Source organism: Peromyscus eremicus, chromosome 2 (assembly GCF_949786415.1).
Source record: "Peromyscus eremicus chromosome 2, PerEre_H2_v1, whole genome shotgun sequence".
Classification (NCBI taxonomy): Eukaryota; Metazoa; Chordata; class Mammalia; order Rodentia; family Cricetidae; genus Peromyscus; species Peromyscus eremicus.
The window spans coordinates 31068032-31077273 of record NC_081417.1 but is presented as its reverse complement, the minus strand read 5'-3'; the positions used below and the strand labels follow the sequence as shown (position 1 = coordinate 31077273).

Sequence of the window (9242 nt, the reverse complement as noted above, 5' to 3'; positions counted from 1 at the left end):
GAAAATAAAAATAGCCTTTGCCCTAGCAACAAATTTAACTTAGCAAATATTATGCAAAACTTTGAGCAATGATTTGATTAATAATAACTTGTAACTGTTTGTAACCACTTCGTAAGTAAATATTTACCCAAAGTAAATAAAAGTTAACATGCAAAACTAACCTGGGTAATCTAGCAAGATACTGTCTCAAGAAGATAAATGAGCAAATATAAAAAGCTGGGGAAATGTATGTATTTGAGGACAATAAGACATTTCCTGCTTCTGCACTGAGCTGAAGGTAGTAAAATCAGCGCAAAGGTACAGTCTCTGCCATGGGACAAAGATTTCAAACTCTTGAAATGTATGTATACTGTTTCTTTTTTTTTTTTGGTTTTTCGAGACAGGGTTTCTCTGTGTAGCTTTGCGCCTTTCCTGGAACTCACTTGGTAGCCCAGGCTGGCCTCGAACTCACAGAGATCCACCTGGCTCTGCCTCCCGAGTGCTGGGATTAAAGGCGTGCGCCACCACCGCCCGGCGTACACTGTTTTTTAATTCATGAATCTTAGACATTTTTGTTTATAGTTGTTAAATGAGCACAATGCAAATTAGATACAATAGCAATTTTCCAAAATTCATTATTTTTTACTCAAAAACATTTACTATAAACATAGTGTTTCAGGGAAGTTCATGTGAAGTTATTTACTGGTTTCACTTACCACTAATTTTTTGACTTTTGAATGGCTATTCAATTAATAGAATGTTTACATTTCAATGAGAAACACTGAATAGTCAATTTCTAGCTTTATTTCTATGAAAGCATTTCAACTATGTTTATCTTTTGGTTTTAAAACAGTCAAAAGAAGTGATGGTCTGAACTCTATAAAACACATAAGTATTTATGAAATCTTAATTTTTTTTTTCTGAGCTGTAATACAGATTTAGTCAGAATTGGAACTCTGAGAGCCTGTGTCTTTTGACTGATGCTGTATTGTAACTATTGTCTTCTGACAAAGACACAGCTATGCCTTATACCTTCACTGAACACATTTTCCAAGTCTTATCAAGATTTTAAAAAAGTCAGTGAATCTCGCACGAGGTAAATATGAGTGTCATCATGCAGCCTGCAGCCTCCCAGCCTTCTTCCTGTTCATTTCCCTGTAAGGATTTGCACCAGGTGCTTCTCTTTCTTTTTTATGTGTGAATGCTGAATATATTTTATACCATTTCACATTTTGACAGTGCTTCTCATTACAATTTTTCTTTTCATATTATGCAGTTGATGGGAAGTCAATTTTTCTGTATATGATAGATTCCATCATTTGCTCACTAATGTATCTCTTGGCAGTGAATATATTACAGCAGCGCATCCCAGTGGTTTGAACAAAAAGAACTAAAGTTCTAATCTAGACCCTGGTCCTGTGTGCATCTATTTCTCAACGAGACATTTTACTCATGAAATATTCCCAAATGGTTATATTTCATTCCTCCCCATTTTACAACTTAACAAGATAGTTAAAAAAAAAAAAAAAAGACTTTCATCCTCTTCCTCGGCTCTGGGCCTCTTGACTCCACAGTGTTTCCAAAATGTCATTTTCTAACAGGGTGACTCTGGACAAGCTGCAAGTGTACAGGAAGTAGGTCATGATGAGGGTAGACTGCAATGTTCTTATGAAGAATAATCAGATAACAAGTAACCAAAGGATCAAGACTGCTGTCTCAAGCATCAAATTCTGCTTGGACAGTGGAGCCAAGTTTGTTGACTTTATGAGTCCCCTGGGCCTGTCTGATGGTATTCCCATGCCTGAAAAGTACTCCTTAGAGACAATTGCAGTGGAACTCAAATCTCTGGTGGACAAGGACACTCTGTTCTTGAAGGACTGTATGAGCCCTGCAGTAGAGAATGCCTGTGACAATCTAGTAGCTGGGTCTAGTACCCCCCTGGGAAACCTCTGCTTTCATGTAGAGGAAGAAGGGAAAAGAAAGGATGATTCCGGGAACAATGTTAAAGCTGAGCCAGCTAAAATAGATGCTTTGTGAGTTGCATTGCCCAAACTAGGGAATGTCTATGTCAATGATGCTTTGGGGGCAGCACCCCGAGCCCACAACTCCATGGTCGGTGTAAATCTGCCACAGAAGGCTGATAGATTTTTGATGAAGTAGTTGAATTACTTTACCAAGCCTTTAGAAAGTCAAGAATGATCCTTTATAGCCATCTTGGGAGGAGCTAAATTTGCAGACCACACCTGGCTGATCAAGAAGACACTGGACAAAGTCAAATCGATGATCACTGGTGATGGGATGGCTTTTACATTTTTTAAGAATCCCAAAAACATGTAAACTGGCATTTCTCTGCATGATGAAGGAGAGGCCAAGATGGCCAAAGATCTCATGTCAAACATGAGAACAATGGTGTGAAGATTGCCTTGCCTGCTGACTTTGTCACTACTGACAATTTGAGGAGAATGCCTAAACTGGCCAAGCTGTTGTGGCCTTTGGCATACCTGCTGGTTGGATGTACTTGAACTGTGGTACTGAGAGCAGCAAGAAATACGCCGAGGCTCTGGCTCAAGCTAAGCATTGGAATGAATCTATTGGAATATTTGAATGGGAAGCTTTTGCCAGGAGAGCCAAGTTCCTCATGGAGCGGTGATAAAAGTCACTTCCAGGGGTTGCACCATTGTCAGAGGTGGCGAAGATACTGACACTTGCTGTGCCAAAGGGAACACAAAGGATAAAGTCAGCTATGTGAGCACAGAGGGGTGATGTCAGTCTAAAGCTCCAAGAAGGTAAAGTCCTTCCTGGAGGTGGATGCTTTCAGCAATGTTGAGTGTTTTCCTGCCTTTTTGGTTCCTGTGCACAGCCCGTAAGTCAACTTAGTGTGCTTTTTACATCTCCATTTGGTGTTAGCACAAGATTCAGCTAGTGGCTGAAACGCAGCATCAGGAACCCTTAAACACTTGCAGAACATCTCAGCTTGTCTTACTGTATCAGGATTTGTCTACATTCTTCAAGATCCCATTTGAATTCTTCAGTGACTAAAACCGTCATGTGTTCTAGAGTGCATCTATTTATAGTCTGTCTATAAAAGAAAGTTATCTGTCAAAGCTAGTTCTCTTTCTGATGTAGCCTCTGGTTAGCTTTGTCACTGTTCATGACTTCATGACTTGGCGTTGAAATAAGATAAAATTCCAGTTGTAGGTTAGGAGAAATTGATGCTGTATTAAACAACAATGATGTCCATTGGTGTGTACGTGTGGGAGAACTTTCTTTTAAGAATTCAAAGATGGATAGATTCTTTTTGAGATTTTTTTATTTATTTATCTATGTATCTATTTAAATGTATATGTGTGCACATGCATGTGTGAAGGTGTGTATGTTTGTGTGTGTACCCCCCTTTTTTTTGCAAGAAAGGTGCAAGAATTTGAAGTGGATTGAATAAAATCTGATGTGCATTGACCTGTGTGGCTTGTTGCTAGAAACCTGAGTAGGAGAAGCAAAGAAAAGAACAGACATAGAGAAAATCTGTGCTTGGTGAATTGTGCATGCTCTGGTGGAGCTGCATCAACTATACAACAACCTGAAACCTCAGAGCCCTTATTATGTAGGCATGGTGGAGAGGAGTTAGCTACTCTTGGTAGAAGGTTTCCGTAGGTGGGCAGTCTCAGGTATAAATGTCAGGGAGGAGGCTAAGGTTGCTAAAATTTGCACACACTGCCAACATTCTCACATGGACCAGTGGAAGGCTTTGTCATCACTCTGAACTTTGTCAACCCCATGGACCTTAGCCATTTGGTCCTTTACATGACCATGCAAATGTCAACAATGTACATTCACTCAGGACTTCATCAGCTCTTTACACATTGCTTTATTACATAGATGGGCATTCCAGCTAATGAATACAATGAAGTCCTCATGTCTGTACTTTTAGTGTCTTTTCTCAGCAGCTTTATAATGAAGTAAGTGATGCATCTCTCTCACCTGCTTGTTTGGCCACAACAAGCAATACTACTGTTCTTGGTGATGTTTTTGATCTCCTCTCTTATAAACTCTTCAGTATGCTTCCATTAGTGAAACTGTAAATGAACATTCAAAATGCTAATGACACAATGTTATTAAGTAAAACACCAAGAGCAGATGTTATTCTACTATGCTTTCCTGTCTTATGTGCTGGTTGATTTTACTATGGTTAGTCTTAACTTTCTAGAACATATCAGTGACTCTGCATTAGAGAAATCTATGAGGACTATCAATTGTCTGTTTGATGAACTAGTGTAATAGATTATTTAACTTCTTGGTATATGTTGTCATCACACATTATAAATATTGTTTCTAAATCCTTACTCTTTCAGGTGAGTCATTAGACCTTCTGAATCTTCGTTCCTTTCACATTTTTGTTAGTCCTGTATGGTCATTTCTTTCTTTGTTATTATTTGGAAGTTATTTTTATTTCCAGCTAACTTCTGAAGAAAGGTGCTTTTGACAAAAGTTCACTCCGAATAAGACCCATTTGTTTTGTGTCATAGTTCTTAGGTGTACTTGGCAAAATAATCTCCTACTTTCAGATTTTTGGCAAAATCATTAGACTTTTTGTATTCTAAGTCTCAATATACTGAAACTGTTCATTACCATCTTCTTTAACACTATTAAGTAATTATTTTTAGTCTTTGAATAGACATTGTTTTCAGTTTTCCACTATGTTTTCTTTCATTTCTTCCTCCTAATTGAACATATCTGTTTTAAAACTGAGAATAGATTTTTTTCATACAATAAATTCTGATTACAGTATGTCTTCCACCAACACCTCACAGATCTTTGCCACTTACCCACCCACTCAAAACATACTCTTTCTTTCTCTCTTTCATTAGAATACAAACAGGCACCTAAAATAATAGTAAAATAAGACACAATAAAAAATCTTGAAAGGAGTTCTGCGTTATTTTCCATTCTTTCTACATCTCTAATGAAATATGGACTTTCAGCCTTCAATATAATTCAGTTATTTTTAGGTTTTTAGGCTATTGGCAGAGGTGCTAACATCACTAATAATTCCTTTGGGAATATTTTGCCCCCCTGAAAGAAGCTTCATTTCCATTCGAAATATTTTCAGCATATTCTTCTCCTCAAAGTCTCTGGGAAACCACTAACAGAGTCTGTTTCTATTGGTTAGACAACATCTATTCAACACATCATGCAAATATGGTCATTCTAAAATAGTATATTTGATTTAGAATAAACTTTCAAAGTTCATGCATATTGTAGCATGCACCAGTACATCATACCTCTGAGTAATATTCTTCAGTACCAGTATACTATATCTATATCAGTATCTACATACCTTATTTTGTCTGTTAATCAGCAATTAAACATTTATATATATTGTCTATTGATTCACACTTTTTGAAACATTTCCATGAACATTTTTACATGATATATTTTTAGTTTTTTAGTTTATAAACTAAATCTATATAAATAGGCTACCAATTATTATGTTAAAATTGTTTACTTTTCTTTATGGTGAATAACTTTTAAAAGTTTACTCAAATGTGGTGTTGGTATTGAGTATAGACATGTTGATGTATTGTTTAACTTGATAACCTCTAAGGTTCAGAATCAAGAAACACTGTCATACTGAAGCAAGCAGTTAAAAGATTCTGAACCATTTCTATACAAGAGCAATCCTAGTTCTTTGTGGTCATGATATTTTATAATTATGGAGAATGATTTTCTACAAATTTTTTAGGTAAAATGTCCATGGCTAAGATATATACTCCACAAAAAGATCATGCATGAACATATTTGTAACTTTAAATCTACTCTGGGGATTTCTTTTAGGGCACTATTGCTATCTTTAACAACACAGAATTGATTTTCTGAATGAAATGCATCACAGAAAAAGTGACTGGTGAATACTTTTAATAACACTTTATGGAGCTGTCTTGGGATCAGCCTTCCTCCAACACTTATTTGCCCTTGAGATTTGGAAGAAATCATATCTCTAGTGCTGATAATTAGGCGCTAATTTAACTTGAGTTCAAGTTAGCTGTGAACACATGGATTAACAAGCACCTTATTAAAATTTTAATTTACATTTCACTTATCACATTTAATAGAATCAACTTTGTTTTTTTTTTTCAGGGTGAGGAAAGTCATTAATTTCCTGGAATAACTTTGGGTACTATTAATTTCAAGTATTTTTGTTGTTGGTTTTCATACTTAACACAATTTAGCATGCTATGTAACACAAAAATGTAGGATGCATAACAGAAAATTTTACTGCTAATGACCACTTCATTATTTAACAAATTTAAAATGTGTATGCTTGTATGAATTATATGTTTTGATACCACAGTGAGAATGCTGAATTAAGATAATTTGAGGTTATTGGCTCTTTTAGATCATTACTTGATAGTTAACATTTTCATGTTGGGTGAAATAGTCTGTATCTCAGCTCATAATATTTTGAACTTTTATTACTCATAATGCTTTATGTCCTTGTATCATACACATTCTCAAAGTTTACCTATGACAATGTCTTGTTCACAGCTCTGTTTGTTTGTTTGTACTCTTTGAGGCAGGGTCTCATGGAGCTAATCTTGGCATTGACCTCCCTATGTTAGACAAAGCTGACCTTGAACTTCTGATCCTCCTGCATTCACCTCTCATGCACTGGTATTACAGGTATGTGCTCCCTCACACCCAACCTTCTAATAATACCTTTTATGGATGCATACCTTTATCTTGACACATATTGATACCAAAAATACAATGCCATGAAAAGTATTTTCTGTATTACAGATGTATCATAATTACCACAAATATGTTACAGAGGAAGAAAATGTTACAGATATAAGTGTAAGATAAAATAAACATTTGTAAAATTTATTTTGTATATTAAAACCCTTTTCCCAAAGTCTGGTCCTTAAAGTATGTTATTTGATTACTTGAATATGATTAAAAGTATAATCCCCTTTTTTTGATTTGTTCTTAAAAGTGATTTCAAATATAATACCTGAATTCTAGTGAGTTTTATGAAATAGCTGATGACCCATTTTCATACTGCCAATCTAAGCACTTAATGACAGAACTTTAATCACCTTATAGCTTTCGGTACAGGGCGAAAATATGTATATATTTAAAGGTCTATATTCCATTCTCAGAATTAGTATCCTGTCAAGATATTTTCCAGATTATATCATTAAAATAGTAAAAAGTAACATTTTCTTAAGATGAGACAAGTGATCTAATTTTAATGACAGCTACTGTTAATGTCAGGAACCCAGATATAGTTTATAATGCTTAGTAATTACAGCAATCTTTCCCCTCTTTTACTAATTATTTCAAGAGAAAGAGGTAAAAGCTTTAAGAATGGGCATAAAAGGCAGCTATATTGAGTCTTTTTTTCTTTTTGCAAAGCAAATAGCTTTCAAATCATTCCATTAGCTGTCATCAGAGTACAAAAAGAATTAATCAAAAATGACATCAATTTCTAGGGCCTGCCAAAACCTCGTGAGAAAAACAATCCCATCATAAAAAGAAAGAAATTAAAGGTACTGTCCCTCATTCCATAAAGGGATTTGACTCTTCTCCCCTGTGTATCCACGTTTGTGTTATACAGAGTTATACATGAGATGTATGCTTTGCATTCTGGTACAACGGTACTAACCTGACTAATATTCTAGTTGATTAATATCTTGTGCCCATTTTACATTTATCTGAACTCTTTTTTCTTTTCAAACAGCATTTTAATTAGGTTATTTTTATATTTTGATTATTATTCACTGACATATTTGCATTATTAAAATATTATATTTAAATTGTGTAGAATCACACCAGACCAGCAAAAGATGTACTACTTGAAAACAAAAAGGAAGATGAATTTTAATATCATTTATTATGTGGTTGTCTTCGACTTTTTACTAAGTAATGACTATTTTTGATGAAAAGAAGTCAAAGATGGTTCATGCTTCTTGAGACACAGGAAGGGGCTGGCCCAAGACAGAGTTGGACTCATTCAATCTTGGAATCAAAGGCATCTTAAAACAATGATTTTACTTAAATGCTTTTGAAGAAATGAATTTGACTTCATATACATAGACTTTCTGAATAGAACACCTATCTCATGTGTAATTGATCTCTAGAAAGCTCAGCATAACTGAGTCTAGACTATCATAAGTTAAAATTGTGTGCTTGCTCTTGATTCTTACACAGTGAAAGTGTGAGCAAGATTATAGAATGATTAATCCTGAAGCCTAATTCAAACCTTTGTAGATATGCTTTTTAATTAATAGGAGCATCAATTATGATAGCTCCCATCTTAAGTACTAATTCTTTGTTAAGTCTCACAAACCCATACACACACACACACACACACACACACACACACACACACAGAGAGAGAGAGAGAGAGAGAGAGAGAGAGAGAGAGAGAGAGAGAGAGAGAGAGAGAGAGAGAGAGAGTTATTCCCCTTATAAGGATCATCATGAAAGACAGGTTTTATTACCCCTTTTAGAGAACAGAATGTTAGATTGTAAAGGAACATGCAGATTATTTAAAACTAAAGTTTGAAATATCAGAACAGTAGTGGATTTAAACCCCTTCTCTATTTACATATTATGTTTTCATAGCTCCCATCAAACATAGCTAAGGTAGCAAGTTATCTTTTCATATTGTTACTTGAATGTAACACGATTCTTAAATAGTCTTATTAATAAAAATTCAGTGCCAGCTATTGGGTAAATTCTGAAAGATCAGAGAGACAGAACAAGCCGCAGCCAACTTCACCTTGCCAACTTCTCAGCTGATCTTTTCTCCTTAAAGTGGAAGTCTCTGAGTCCTCATCTGAATGGCTCTCAGCTGATCTGCTGCTGAAAGCCGAAAAACTCAGGCCTTATACACCTTTCTGTTTCCTGCCATCACTTCCTGGGATTAAAGGCATGGGTCTTTCCCAAGCAAGACATAAGATCTCAAGTGCTGGGAATAAAGGTGTGTGTCACCATGCTTGGCTGTTCCCAATGTGGCCTTGAACTCACAGAGATCCTGATGAATCATGCCTCCAGAATGCTAGGATTAAAGGCATGCGCTACCACTGCCTAAACTCTATGTTTAATATAGTGGCTGTTCGGTTCTCTGATCCCCAGGTAAGTTTATTGTGGTTCATAATATATCAACCACACTTGAATTAGATATATCTATTGTCCTTACAAAGAAATATACCTGCGTGTGTGTGAGTGTTTTGCTTATTTGTTTTGTTTTGTTTTTACAT

At 35.6% G+C, this 9242-nt stretch overlaps 1 pseudogene; it reads left to right on the top strand.

Moving 5' to 3' along the window:
- The first annotated feature begins 1563 nt into the window (after positions 1-1563).
- Positions 1564-2806, top strand: LOC131904488 (phosphoglycerate kinase 1-like; annotated as a pseudogene).
- The last annotated feature ends 6436 nt before the right edge of the window (positions 2807-9242 follow it).